The 14,371-nt window shown below is 42.9% G+C and overlaps 3 non-coding genes across 3 annotated transcripts; all 3 read left to right on the forward strand.

The window, feature by feature from the left end:
• Nucleotides 1-2,367: 2,367 nt before the first annotated feature.
• Nucleotides 2,368-2,441, forward strand: trnan-auu (transfer RNA asparagine (anticodon AUU)). The gene has a single exon. It is a non-coding gene; the product is annotated as a tRNA-Asn (tRNA).
• A 2,347-nt stretch (nucleotides 2,442-4,788) lies between these two features.
• Nucleotides 4,789-4,862, forward strand: trnan-guu (transfer RNA asparagine (anticodon GUU)). The gene has a single exon. It is a non-coding gene; the product is annotated as a tRNA-Asn (tRNA).
• Nucleotides 4,863-7,207: 2,345 nt separating this feature from the next.
• On the forward strand, nucleotides 7,208-7,281 carry trnan-guu (transfer RNA asparagine (anticodon GUU)). Its single transcript has one exon. It is a non-coding gene; the product is annotated as a tRNA-Asn (tRNA).
• The last annotated feature ends 7,090 nt before the right edge of the window (nucleotides 7,282-14,371 follow it).

The following is a 14,371-nucleotide window of genomic DNA, read 5'->3' on the forward strand; positions in this document are numbered from 1 at the left end:
GTTTGAGCCCACCCAGGGACGACAAGCTATTTTGGAAGAGCTATCGCAGGCAAAATCCACAAGGTAACATTGTTTGCTGAATATCTACCTGAAACAGGTTGGAGTAACATTTTAGAGGCGCTGTGGCTTAGTTGGTCGAAGTGCCTGTCTAGTAAATCCCAGCAGTGCTTTCATGATAGCCTTTCAAGCAAATCAGTTGTTTACATGTACAGAAAAACATATCACCCGAAAGAGCTATTTTGCAATTATAGATTGAACAGTATCCCTGAATAAACAGAGTAAATGCACTCTTTTCACTCCTTGTTTCTCAGTTTGATGGTAAGGAATGATTGATGTAGACCGTTTTCGGATGACTGTTTTCTTTTGTGAAAAAGGGGAATCAGACAAAAGTTGCAAAGGCATTCAAAGGCTGTGAGTTCGAGACCCACCAGAGTCACTGTTGTAACCCCTGTTATCTACATTGGTAAATAGGAAAGCCTGCTTGTGTTATTAACTGATGAAAGGAACTGCTAAACTTGGTTCAATTACCACAGAATCCCAGTGTGCTATAGGCTGGCCACTGCTTGGTAGGAGTTTCCCGTACGTGAGTGACTGTTCCTTCCTTCCTTCACGCCCCGCTCAACCTCGTCTTCTTCTAAAGAGCTTGGCGCTGTCCTCAGAAGCTTTGGTCTTACTCCGCACCTGAGTGGCCCCACCAAGGGCAAAGGGCACACTCTGGACCTGCTAATGACAAAGCGGGTTAACATTTCAAATTACAGTGTGGTAAATGTTACTTTGTCTGATGGTTTCTGTATTTCTCCAGGTGCAATGAGTTTGCAGTCTTCTTTGCAAGACTCAGTTCAGAACATTAAAAATACCATTATTTGCAGATAACAAGCACGCAGCCAGCTAGACAACTGGAGTTAACCCATTTTGCATTTTTGGCTGACAAAACTGTCCAAGAGATCACCACAAGTCTGAGTTCCACTACATGCTGCCTTTATGCATTGTCTACCAGATTTTTAAAGTCTACGGTGAGCAGTCTGTTGGCTCCAATCACTCAAAAAGTCAACATGTCGCTTGGATCTGGAATATTCCCAAGAGCCTTAAAACTGCGGTCATTAAGCCTCTCTTAAAGAAGAGCAGTCTTGATGCCACAGTGCTAAATAATTACCGGCCCATCTCAAACCTACTACTACTACTCAGTTGTCCATTATTTTATTTTTTTTATCTTTTATTATCAAAAACATCTTACAAGTATTTACATATATTTACATAATTGTACAGACAAACATCACACACAAGTGCAAGGGAATGGGATACACAAGGGCAGGGGGAGAAGAGACAAAAAATTACAGAAAATCAAACACACAATCGTTCTTCAAACTTTCTTCAGTGATGGGGGGTGATGCCGTGGATGGGGGGGTGATGCCGGGGTCAGAAGATGATGTCCAGGTTTCCAGAGGGTATAAGGTGGATCAGGGTGTTGTGGGGGATGAGGTGGGTGATGAACCGGTGCTCTGCTGCCATATGGAGGTCTCGGAGGTGTGCGGCCAAGAGTCCTTTGAAGATGGGCCAAGGTTCTGCTGTTTTATTGTCACGGAGATGGATGTTCCTGTTGAGATATAATGTATACCGGGCTATGGAGAGGGTTACAGTTGTCCATTCAGGCGTGCAAATTATTTACAATGACAGAAAATGCGCTGCTGTTACAAATTGGAATAAGAGATGGAAAAGTATCCCTGCACACACAGATTAACTTCACTCTTTTCACTTTTTGATTCTCAGTTTGTTGGCAAGGAATGACTGACGTAGACCCATTTTGGATGAAAACCGTGTTTTGCGTTTGTGGAAATGAGCATCACGCAAGGATGTATGGGCTCTGTGGCGCAATGGATAGCGCATTGGACTTCTAGGCATTAGTTTCAAGGGCTTTCAAAGGTTGTGGGTTGAGTCCCACTAGAGTCGCTAATGGTGAGAGAACATTTTTGTTTTTTACAATGGAACGTCTGCGCGCTTTACTATCTGATAAAAGGCACTGCTGAACGAGGTTTATTGCCAAGTGTGCTTGAAAAAGTAAGCAAATACATCGGCATTATGTCAAATAACATTATCTTGCAATTTTTCCTCAATATCCAGATTAACTGCAGTATATTGAGTGCGCAATAAATTGGCGAGAGTCGATTGATTGAAAGACTTCCAGTTTTTTTTATAGCTACATTGGTACAGGGGATTTAGCTCAAAGGTAGAAAGATTGATGCCCTCGCTCTCCATTAAACACAGTTGATTGGACAGGGGCTGAACTTTCGAATTTTGCTGGCTCCCTTTAAAAAAAAAAAAGATGTTGCGGCTTGTCGAGTCGCAAATATTTTTTCAACTGGGCTGGATGTCTCTGTGGCGCAATTGGCCAGCGCGCTTGGCTATTAACCGGGAGGTTGGTGGTTCGAGCCCACCCAGGGACGACAAGCTATTTTGGAAGAGCTATCGCAGGCAAAATCCACAAAGTAACATTGTTTGCTGAATATCTACCTGAAACAGGTTGGAGTAAAATTTTAGAGGCGCTGTGGCTTAGTTGGTCAAAGTGCCTGTCTAGTAAATCCCAGCAGTGCTTTCATGATAGCCTTTCAAGCAAATCAGTTGTTTACATGTACAGAAAAACATATCACCCGAAAGAGCTATTTTGCAATTATAGATTGAACAGTATCCCTGAATAAACAGAGTAAATGCACTCTTTTCACTCCTTGTTTCTCAGTTTGATGGTAAGGAATGATTGATGTAGACCGTTTTCGGATGACTGTTTTCTTTTGTGAAAAAGGGGAATCAGACAAAAGTTGCAAAGGCATTCAAAGGCTGTGAGTTCGAGACCCACCAGAGTCACTGTTGTAACCCCTGTTATCTACATTGGTAAATAGGAAAGCCTGCTTGTGTTATTAACTGATGAAAGGAACTGCTAAACTTGGTTCAATTACCACAGAATCCCAGTGTGCTATAGGCTGGCCACTGCTTGGTAGGAGTTTCCCGTACTTGAGTGACTGTTCCTTCCTTCCTTCACGCCCCGCTCAACCTCGTCTTCTTCTAAAGAGCTTGGCGCTGTCCTCAGAAGCTTTGGTCTTACTCCGCACCTGAGTGGCCCCACCAAGGGCAAAGGGCACACTCTGGACCTGCTAATGACAAAGCGGGTTAACATTTCAAATTACAGTGTGGTAAATGTTACTTTGTCTGATGGTTTCTGTATTTCTCCAGGTGCAATGAGTTTGCAGTCTTCTTTGCAAGACTCAGTTCAGAACATTAAAAATACCATTATTTGCAGATAACAAGCACGCAGCCAGCTAGACAACTGGAGTTAACCCATTTTGCATTTTTGGCTGACAAAACTGTCCAAGAGATCACCACAAGTCTGAGTTCCACTACATGCTGCCTTTATGCATTGTCTACCAGATTTTTAAAGTCTACGGTGAGCAGTCTGTTGGCTCCAATCACTCAAAAAGTCAACATGTCGCTTGGATCTGGAATATTCCCAAGAGCCTTAAAACTGCGGTCATTAAGCCTCTCTTAAAGAAGAGCAGTCTTGATGCCACAGTGCTAAATAATTACCGGCCCATCTCAAACCTACTACTACTACTCAGTTGTCCATTATTTTATTTTTTTTATATTTTATTATCAAAAACATCTTACAAGTATTTACATATATTTACATAATTGTACAGACAAACATCACACACAAGTGCAAGGGAATGGGATACACAAGGGCAGGGGGAGAAGAGACAAAAAATTACAGAAAATCAAACACACAATCGTTCTTCAAACTTTCTTCAGTGATGGGGGGTGATGCCATGGATGGGGGGGGGTGATGCCGGGGTCAGAAGATGATGTCCAGGTTTCCAGAGGGTATAAGGTGGATCAGGGTGTTGTGGGGGATGAGGTGGGTGATGAACCGGTGCTCTGCTGCCATGTGGAGGTGTCGGAGGTGTGCGGCCAAGAGTCCTTTGAAGATGGGCCAAGGTTCTGCTGTTTTATTGTCACGGAGATGGATGTTCCTGTTGAGATATAATGTATACCGGGCTATGGAGAGGGTTACAGTTGTCCATTCAGGCGTGCAAATTATTTACAATGACAGAAAATGCGCTGCTGTTACAAATTGGAATAAGAGATGGAAAAGTATCCCTGCACACACAGATTAACTGCACTCTTTTCACTTTTTGATTCTCAGTTTGTTGGCAAGGAATGACTGACGTAGACCCATTTTGGATGAAAACCGTGTTTTGCGTTTGTGGAAATGAGCATCACGCAAGGATGTATGGGCTCTGTGGCGCAATGGATAGCGCATTGGACTTCTAGGCATTAGTTGCAAGGGCTTTCAAAGGTTGTGGGTTGAGTCCCACTAGAGTCGCTAATGGTGAGAGAACATTTTTGTTTTTTACAATGGAACGTCTGCGCGCTTTACTATCTGATAAAAGGCACTGCTGAACGAGGTTTATTGCCAAGTGTGCTTGAAAAAGTAAGCAAATACATCGGCATTATGTCAAATAACATTATCTTGCAATTTTTCCTCAATATCCAGATTAACTGCAGTATATTGAGTGCGCAATAAATTGGCGAGAGTCGATTGATTGAAAGACTTCCAGTTTTTTTTATAGCTACATTGGTACAGGGGATTTAGCTCAAAGGTAGAAAGATTGATGCCCTCGCTCTCCATTAAACACAGTTGATTGGACAGGGGCTGAACTTTCGAATGTTGCTGGCTCGCTTTAAAAAAAAAAAGATGTTGCGGCTTGTCGAGTCGCAAATATTTTTTCGTCTGGGCTGGATGTCTCTGTGGCGCAATTGGCCAGCGCGCTCGGCTGTTAACCGGGAGGTTGGTGGTTCGAGCCCACCCAGGGACGACAAGCTATTTTGGAAGAGCTATCGCAGGCAAAATCCACAAGGTAACATTGTTTGCTGAATATCTACCTGAAACAGGTTGGAGTAACATTTTAGAGGCGCTGTGGCTTAGTTGGTCAAAGTGCCTGTCTAGTAAATCCCAGCAGTGCTTTCATGATAGCCTTTCAAGCAAATCAGTTGTTTACATGTACAGAAAAACATATCACCCAAAAGAGCTATTTTGCAATTATAGATTGAACAGTATCCCTGAATAAACAGAGTAAATGCACTCTTTTCACTCCTTGTTTCTCAGTTTGATGGTAAGGAATGATTGATGTAGACCGTTTTCGGATGACTGTTTTCTTTTGTGAAAAAGGGGAATCAGACAAAAGTTGCAAAGGCATTCAAAGGCTGTGAGTTCGAGACCCACCAGAGTCACTGTTGTAACCCCTGTTATCTACATTGGTAAATAGGAAAGCCTGCTTGTGTTATTAACTGATGAAAGGAACTGCTAAACTTGGTTCAATTACCACAGAATCCCAGTGTGCTATAGGCTGGCCACTGCTTGGTAGGAGTTTCCCGTACGTGAGTGACTGTTCCTTCCTTCCTTCACGCCCCGCTCAACCTCGTCTTCTTCTAAAGAGCTTGGCGCTGTCCTCAGAAGCTTTGGTCTTACTCCGCACCTGAGTGGCCCCACCAAGGGCAAAGGGCACACTCTGGACCTGCTAATGACAAAGCGGGTTAACATTTCAAATTACAGTGTGGTAAATGTTACTTTGTCTGATGGTTTCTGTATTTCTCCAGGTGCAATGAGTTTGCAGTCTTCTTTGCAAGACTCAGTTCAGAACATTAAAAATACCATTATTTGCAGATAACAAGCACGCAGCCAGCTAGACAACTGGAGTTAACCCATTTTGCATTTTTGGCTGACAAAACTGTCCAAGAGATCACCACAAGTCTGAGTTCCACTACATGCTGCCTTTATGCATTGCCTACCAGATTTTTAAAGTCTACGGTGAGCAGTCTGTTGGCTCCAATCACTCAAAAAGTCAACATGTCGCTTGGATCTGGAATATTCCCAAGAGCCTTAAAACTGCGGTCATTAAGCCTCTCTTAAAGAAGAGCAGTCTTGATGCCACAGTGCTAAATAATTACCGGCCCATCTCAAACCTACTACTACTACTCAGTTGTCCATTATTTTATTTTTTTTATCTTTTATTATCAAAAACATCTTACAAGTATTTACATATATTTACATAATTGTACAGACAAACATCACACACAAGTGCAAGGGAATGGGATACACAAGGGCAGGGGGAGAAGAGACAAAAAATTACAGAAAATCAAACACACAATCATTCTTCAAACTTTCTTCAGTGATGGGGGGTGATGCCGTGGATGGGGGGGTGATGCCGGGGTCAGAAGATGATGTCCAGGTTTCCAGAGGGTATAAGGTGGATCAGGGTGTTGTGGGGGATGAGGTGGGTGATGAACCGGTGCTCTGCTGCCATGTGGAGGTGTCGGAGGTGTGCGGCCAAGAGTCCTTTGAAGATGGGCCAAGGTTCTGCTGTTTTATTGTCACGGAGATGGATGTTCCTGTTGAGATATAATGTATACCGGGCTATGGAGAGGGTTACAGTTGTCCATTCAGGCGTGCAAATTATTTACAATGACAGAAAATGCGCTGCTGTTACAAATTGGAATAAGAGATGGAAAAGTATCCCTGCACACACAGATTAACTGCACTCTTTTCACTTTTTGATTCTCAGTTTGTTGGCAAGGAATGACTGACGTAGACCCATTTTGGATGAAAACCGTGTTTTGCGTTTGTGGAAATGAGCATCACGCAAGGATGTATGGGCTCTGTGGCGCAATGGATAGCGCATTGGACTTCTAGGCATTAGTTGCAAGGGCTTTCAAAGGTTGTGGGTTGAGTCCCACTAGAGTCGCTAATGGTGAGAGAACATTTTTGTTTTTTACAATGGAACGTCTGCGCGCTTTACTATCTGATAAAAGGCACTGCTGAACGAGGTTTATTGCCAAGTGTGCTTGAAAAAGTAAGCAAATACATCGGCATTATGTCAAATAACATTATCTTGCAATTTTTCCTCAATATCCAGATTAACTGCAGTATATTGAGTGCGCAATAAATTGGCGAGAGTCGATTGATTGAAAGACTTCCAGTTTTTTTTATAGCTACATTGGTACAGGGGATTTAGCTCAAAGGTAGAAAGATTGATGCCCTCGCTCTCCATTAAACACAGTTGATTGGACAGGGGCTGAACTTTCGAATGTTGCTGGCTCGCTTTAAAAAAAAAAAGATGTTGCGGCTTGTCGAGTCGCAAATATTTTTTCGACCGGGCTGGATGTCTCTGTGGCGCAATTGGCCAGCGCGCTCGGCTGTTAACCGGGAGGTTGGTGGTTCGAGCCCACCCAGGGACGACAAGCTATTTTGGAAGAGCTATCGCAGGCAAAATCCACGAGGTAACATTGTTTGCTGAATATCTACCTGAAACAGGTTGGAGTAACATTTTAGAGGCGCTGTGGCTTAGTTGGTCAAAGTGCCTGTCTAGTAAATCCCAGCAGTGCTTTCATGATAGCCTTTCAAGCAAATCAGTTGTTTACATGTACAGAAAAACATATCACCCGAAAGAGCTATTTTGCAATTATAGATTGAACAGTATCCCTGAATAAACAGAGTAAATGCACTCTTTTCACTCCTTGTTTCTCAGTTTGATGGTAAGGAATGATTGATGTAGACTGTTTTCGGATGACTGTTTTCTTTTGTGAAAAAGGGGAATCAGACAAAAGTTGCAAAGGCATTCAAAGGCTGTGAGTTCGAGACCCACCAGAGTCACTGTTGTAACCCCTGTTATCTACATTGGTAAATAGGAAAGCCTGCTTGTGTTATTAACTGATGAAAGGAACTGCTAAACTTGGTTCAATTACCACAGAATCCCAGTGTGCTATAGGCTGGCCACTGCTTGGTAGGAGTTTCCCGTACGTGAGTGACTGTTCCTTCCTTCCTTCACGCCCCGCTCAACCTCGTCTTCTTCTAAAGAGCTTGGCGCTGTCCTCAGAAGCTTTGGTCTTACTCCGCACCTGAGTGGCCCCACCAAGGGCAAAGGGCACACTCTGGACCTGCTAATGACAAAGCGGGTTAACATTTCAAATTACAGTGTGGTAAATGTTACTTTGTCTGATGGTTTCTGTATTTCTCCAGGTGCAATGAGTTTGCAGTCTTCTTTGCAAGACTCAGTTCAGAACATTAAAAATACCATTATTTGCAGATAACAAGCACGCAGCCAGCTAGACAACTGGAGTTAACCCATTTTGCATTTTTGGCTGACAAAACTGTCCAAGAGATCACCACAAGTCTGAGTTCCACTACATGCTGCCTTTATGCATTGCCTACCAGATTTTTAAAGTCTACGGTGAGCAGTCTGTTGGCTCCAATCACTCAAAAAGTCAACATGTCGCTTGGATCTGGAATATTCCCAAGAGCCTTAAAACTGCGGTCATTAAGCCTCTCTTAAAGAAGAGCAGTCTTGATGCCACAGTGCTAAATAATTACCGGCCCATCTCAAACCTACTACTACTACTCAGTTGTCCATTATTTTATTTTTTTTTATCTTTTATTATCAAAAACATCTTACAAGTATTTACATATATTTACATAATTGTACAGACAAACATCACACACAAGTGCAAGGGAATGGGATACACAAGGGCAGGGGGAGAAGAGACAAAAAATTACAGAAAATCAAACACACAATCATTCTTCAAACTTTCTTCAGTGATGGGGGGTGATGCCGTGGATGGGGGGGTGATGCCGGGGTCAGAAGATGATGTCCAGGTTTCCAGAGGGTATAAGGTGGATCAGGGTGTTGTGGGGGATGAGGTGGGTGATGAACCGGTGCTCTGCTGCCATGTGGAGGTGTCGGAGGTGTGCGGCCAAGAGTCCTTTGAAGATGGGCCAAGGTTCTGCTGTTTTATTGTCACGGAGATGGATGTTCCTGTTGAGATATAATGTATACCGGGCTATGGAGAGGGTTACAGTTGTCCATTCAGGCGTGCAAATTATTTACAATGACAGAAAATGCGCTGCTGTTACAAATTGGAATAAGAGATGGAAAAGTATCCCTGCACACACAGATTAACTGCACTCTTTTCACTTTTTGATTCTCAGTTTGTTGGCAAGGAATGACTGACGTAGACCCATTTTGGATGAAAACCGTGTTTTGCGTTTGTGGAAATGAGCATCACGCAAGGATGTATGGGCTCTGTGGCGCAATGGATAGCGCATTGGACTTCTAGGCATTAGTTGCAAGGGCTTTCAAAGGTTGTGGGTTGAGTCCCACTAGAGTCGCTAATGGTGAGAGAACATTTTTGTTTTTTACAATGGAACGTCTGCGCGCTTTACTATCTGATAAAAGGCACTGCTGAACGAGGTTTATTGCCAAGTGTGCTTGAAAAAGTAAGCAAATACATCGGCATTATGTCAAATAACATTATCTTGCAATTTTTCCTCAATATCCAGATTAACTGCAGTATATTGAGTGCGCAATAAATTGGCGTGAGTCGATTGATTGAAAGACTTCCAGTTTTTTTATAGCTACAATGGTACAGGGGATTTAGCTCAAAGGTAGAAAGATTGATGCCCTCGCTCTCCATTAAACACAGTTGATTGGACAGGGGCTGAACTTTCGAATGTTGCTGGCTCGCTTTAAAAAAAAAAAGATGTTGTGGCTTGTCGAGTCGCAAATATTTTTTCGACCGGGCTGGATGTCTCTGTGGCGCAATTGGCCAGCGCGCTCGGCTGTTAACCGGGAGGTTGGTGGTTCGAGCCCACCCAGGGACTACAAGCTATTTTGGAAGAGCTATCGCAGGCAAAATCCACGAGGTAACATTGTTTGCTGAATATCTACCTGAAACAGGTTGGAGTAACATTTTAGAGGCGCTGTGGCTTAGTTGGTCAAAGTGCCTGTCTAGTAAATCCCAGCAGTGCTTTCATGATAGCCTTTCAAGCAAATCAGTTGTTTACATGTACAGAAAAACATATCACCCGAAAGAGCTATTTTGCAATTATAGATTGAACAGTATCCCTGAATAAACAGAGTAAATGCACTCTTTTCACTCCTTGTTTCTCAGTTTGATGGTAAGGAATGATTGATGTAGACTGTTTTCGGATGACTGTTTTCTTTTGTGAAAAAGGGGAATCAGACAAAAGTTGCAAAGGCATTCAAAGGCTGTGAGTTCGAGACCCACCAGAGTCACTGTTGTAACCCCTGTTATCTACATTGGTAAATAGGAAAGCCTGCTTGTGTTATTAACTGATGAAAGGAACTGCTAAACTTGGTTCAATTACCACAGAATCCCAGTGTGCTATAGGCTGGCCACTGCTTGGTAGGAGTTTCCCGTACGTGAGTGACTGTTCCTTCCTTCCTTCACGCCCCGCTCAACCTCGTCTTCTTCTAAAGAGCTTGGCGCTGTCCTCAGAAGCTTTGGTCTTACTCCGCACCTGAGTGGCCCCACCAAGGGCAAAGGGCACACTCTGGACCTGCTAATGACAAAGCGGGTTAACATTTCAAATTACAGTGTGGTAAATGTTACTTTGTCTGATGGTTTCTGTATTTCTCCAGGTGCAATGAGTTTGCAGTCGTCTTTGCAAGACTCAGTTCAGAACATTAAAAATACCATTATTTGCAGATAACAAGCACGCAGCCAGCTAGACAACTGGAGTTAACCCATTTTGCATTTTTGGCTGACAAAACTGTCCAAGAGATCACCACAAGTCTGAGTTCCACTACATGCTGCCTTTATGCATTGTCTACCAGATTTTTAAAGTCTACGGTGAGCAGTCTGTTGGCTCCAATCACTCAAAAAGTCAACATGTCGCTTGGATCTGGAATATTCCCAAGAGCCTTAAAACTGCGGTCATTAAGCCTCTCTTAAAGAAGAGCAGTCTTGATGCCACAGTGCTAAATAATTACCGGCCCATCTCAAACCTACTACTACTACTCAGTTGTCCATTATTTTATTTTTTTTATCTTTTATTATCAAAAACATCTTACAAGTATTTACATATATTTACATAATTGTACAGACAAACATCACACACAAGTGCAAGGGAATGGGATACACAAGGGCAGGGGGAGAAGAGACAAAAAATTACAGAAAATCAAACACACAATCATTCTTCAAACTTTCTTCAGTGATGGGGGGTGATGCCGTGGATAGGGGGGTGATGCCGGGGTCAGAAGATGATGTCCAGGTTTCCAGAGGGTATAAGGTGGATCAGGGTGTTGTGGGGGACGAGGTGGGTGATGAACTGGTGCTCTGCTGCCATGTGGAGGTCTCGGAGGTGTGCGGCCAAGAGTCCTTTGAAGATGGGCCAAGGTTCTGCTGTTTTATTGTCACGGAGATGGATGTTCCTGTTGAGATATAATGTATACTGGGCTATGGAGAGGGTTACAGTTGTCCATTCAGGCGTGCAAATTATTTACAATGACAGAAAATGCGCTGCTGTTACAAATTGGAATAAGAGATGGAAAAGTATCCCTGCACACACAGATTAACTGCACTCTTTTCACTTTTTGATTCTCAGTTTGTTGGCAAGGAATGACTGACGTAGACCCATTTTGGATGAAAACCGTGTTTTGCGTTTGTGGAAATGAGCATCACGCAAGGATGTATGGGCTCTGTGGCGCAATGGATAGCGCATTGGACTTCTAGGCATTAGTTGCAAGGGCTTTCAAAGGTTGTGGGTTGAGTCCCACCAGAGTCGCTAATGGTGAGAGCTCAGAGGGCAAGAAGAAAGAGGAAAAACATGTCCGAAATGCCCTCTCAGCCTGTGGTTACCCCACTTGGGCTCGCAACAGAGTGAAGAGAACCATGAAGCAGGACAAAAGGGAAACTGAACAGAGAAGGAAGGGTGTTTCTATCCCTTATGTCTCTGGCCTGTCGGAAAAACTGCAGAGAATTTTTAGACAACACAAAGTCCCTGTTTATTTTAAACCAGGAAACACTTTAAGACAAAAACTGGTTCATCCTAAGGACAAGTTGCCGACTCAAAAACAGAGCAATGTAGTTTATTCGATCCAATGCAGTAAAGAAAGCTGTAAAGAACGGTACATAAGTGAGACAAAACAGCCTCTACACAAGAGGCTTTATCAGCACAGAAGAAATACAAGTTCAGGACCACAGAGCGCCGTGCATCTCCATCTTGAAGCCTCTAATCACTCGTTTGAAGACGGTGAGGTGAAGGTTTTAAGCAGGGAGAAAAGATGGTTTGAAAGAGGAGTCAAGGAAGCTATTTTTGTTAAAAAAGAAAAACCTTCTTTAAACAGAAATGGAGGGCTAAGATTTAATCTTCCTGTTATTTATAATGGGATACTGAACCCCTGGAAAGGTAGAGGACCAGGACCAGGACATTTAGATGCTAATCAGGTACTCAGGGTGGTTGAGCCAGGGTCTCACAAAGACAAAGAGGATTCTAATAGCCCATTAAAATTCTGAATAGGCTAGCTCGGTAGATACAGGGGGGGAGTTTCTGTTGAAACAAACAACTCTTTCTTACTTCAGGAAGGCTCCTCCCAATGGGCGGGTCTTACCACAGAACAGTATTAATATCAGAGTTCTCGATCTAAATTCTTTTATTGACAATGACTCTTGGATGAGAGTCGAAACGTCTATTTTTTCAAACTGAGTCCAGATGACTACAACTGAAGCTTTTTCTACAATGGTGAGAGAACATTTTTGTTTTTTACAATGGAACGTCTGCGCGCTTTACTATCTGATAAAAGGCACTGCTGAACAAGGTTTATTGCCAAGTGTGCTTGAAAAAGTAAGCAAATACATCGGCATTATGTCAAATAACATTATCTTGCAATTTTTCCTCAATATCCAGATTAACTGCAGTATATTGAGTGCGCAATAAATTGGCGAGAGTCGATTGATTGAAAGACTTCCAGTTTTTTTTATAGCTACATTGGTACAGGGGATTTAGCTCAACGGTAGAAAGATTGATGCCCTCGCTCTCCATTAAACAACATTGATTGGACAGGGGCTGAACTTTCAAATGTTGCTGGCTCGCTTTAAAAAAAAAAAGATGTTGCGGCTTGTCGAGTCGCAAATATTTTATTGACTGGGCTGGATGTCTCTGTGGCGCAATTGGCCAGCGCGCTCGGCTGTTAACCGGGAGGTTGGTGGTTCGAGCCCACCCAGGGGCGACAAGCTATTTTGGAAGAGCTATCGCAGGCAAAATCCATGAGGTAACATTGTTTGCTGAATATCTACCTGAAACAGGTTGGAGTAACATTTTAGAGGCGCTGTGGCTTAGTTGGTCAAAGTGCCTGTCTAGTAAATCCCAGCAGTGCCTTCATGATAGCCTTTCAAGCAAATCAGTTGTTTACATGTACAGAAAAACATATCACCTGAAAGAGCTATTTTGCAATTATAGATTGAACAGTATCCCTGAATAAACAGAGTAAATGCACTCTTTGTTGTTTGTCCTTGTTTCTCAGTTTGATGGAAAGGAATGATTGATGTAGACCGTTTTCGGATGACTGTTTTGCTTTTGTGAAAAAGGGGAATCAGACAAAAGTTGCAAAGGCATTCAAAGGCTGTGAGTTCGAGACCCACCAGAGTCACTGTTGTAACCCCTGTTATCTACATTGGTAAATAGGAAAGCCTGCTTGTGTTATTAACTGATGAAAGGAACTGCTAAACTTGGTTCAATTACCACAGAATCCCAGTGTGCTATATGCTGGCCACTGCTTGGTAGGAGTTTCCCGTACGTGAGTGACTGTTCCTTCCTTCCTTCACGCCCCGCTCAACCTCGTCTTCTTCTAAAGAGCTTGGCGCTGTCCTCAGAAGCTTTGGTCTTACTCCGCACCTGAGTGGCCCCACCAAGGGCAAAGGGCACACTCTGGACCTGCTAATGACAAAGCGGGTTAACATTTCAAATTACAGTGTGGTAAATGTTACTTTGTCTGATGGTTTCTGTATTTCTCCAGGTGCAATGAGTTTGCAGTCTTCTTTGCAAGACTCAGTTCAGAACATTAAAAATACCATTATTTGCAGATAACAAGCACGCAGCCAGCTAGACAACTGGAGTTAACCCATTTTGCATTTTTGGCTGACAAAACTGTCCAAGAGATCACCACAAGTCTGAGTTCCACTACATGCTGCCTTTATGCATTGCCTACTAGATTTTTAAAGTCTACGGTGAGCAGTCTGTTGGCTCCAATCACTCAAAAAGTCAACATGTCGCTTGGATCTGGAATATTCCCAAGAGCCTTAAAACTGCGGTCATTAAGCCTCTCTTAAAGAAGAGCAGTCTTGATGCCACAGTGCTAAATAATTACCGGCCCATCTCAAACCTACTACTACTACTCAGTTGTCCATTATTTTATTTTTTTTATCTTTTATTATCAAAAACATCTTACAAATATTTACATATATTTACATAATTGTACAGACAAACATCACACACAAGTGCAAGGGAATGGGATACACAAGGGCAGGGGGA

The sequence above is a fragment of the Eucyclogobius newberryi genome, unplaced genomic scaffold (genome assembly GCF_026437365.1).
Source record: "Eucyclogobius newberryi isolate DKJ021-1_F unplaced genomic scaffold, fEucNew1.0.hap1 SCAF_41, whole genome shotgun sequence".
In the NCBI taxonomy this organism is placed as follows: Eukaryota; Metazoa; Chordata; class Actinopteri; order Gobiiformes; family Gobiidae; genus Eucyclogobius; species Eucyclogobius newberryi.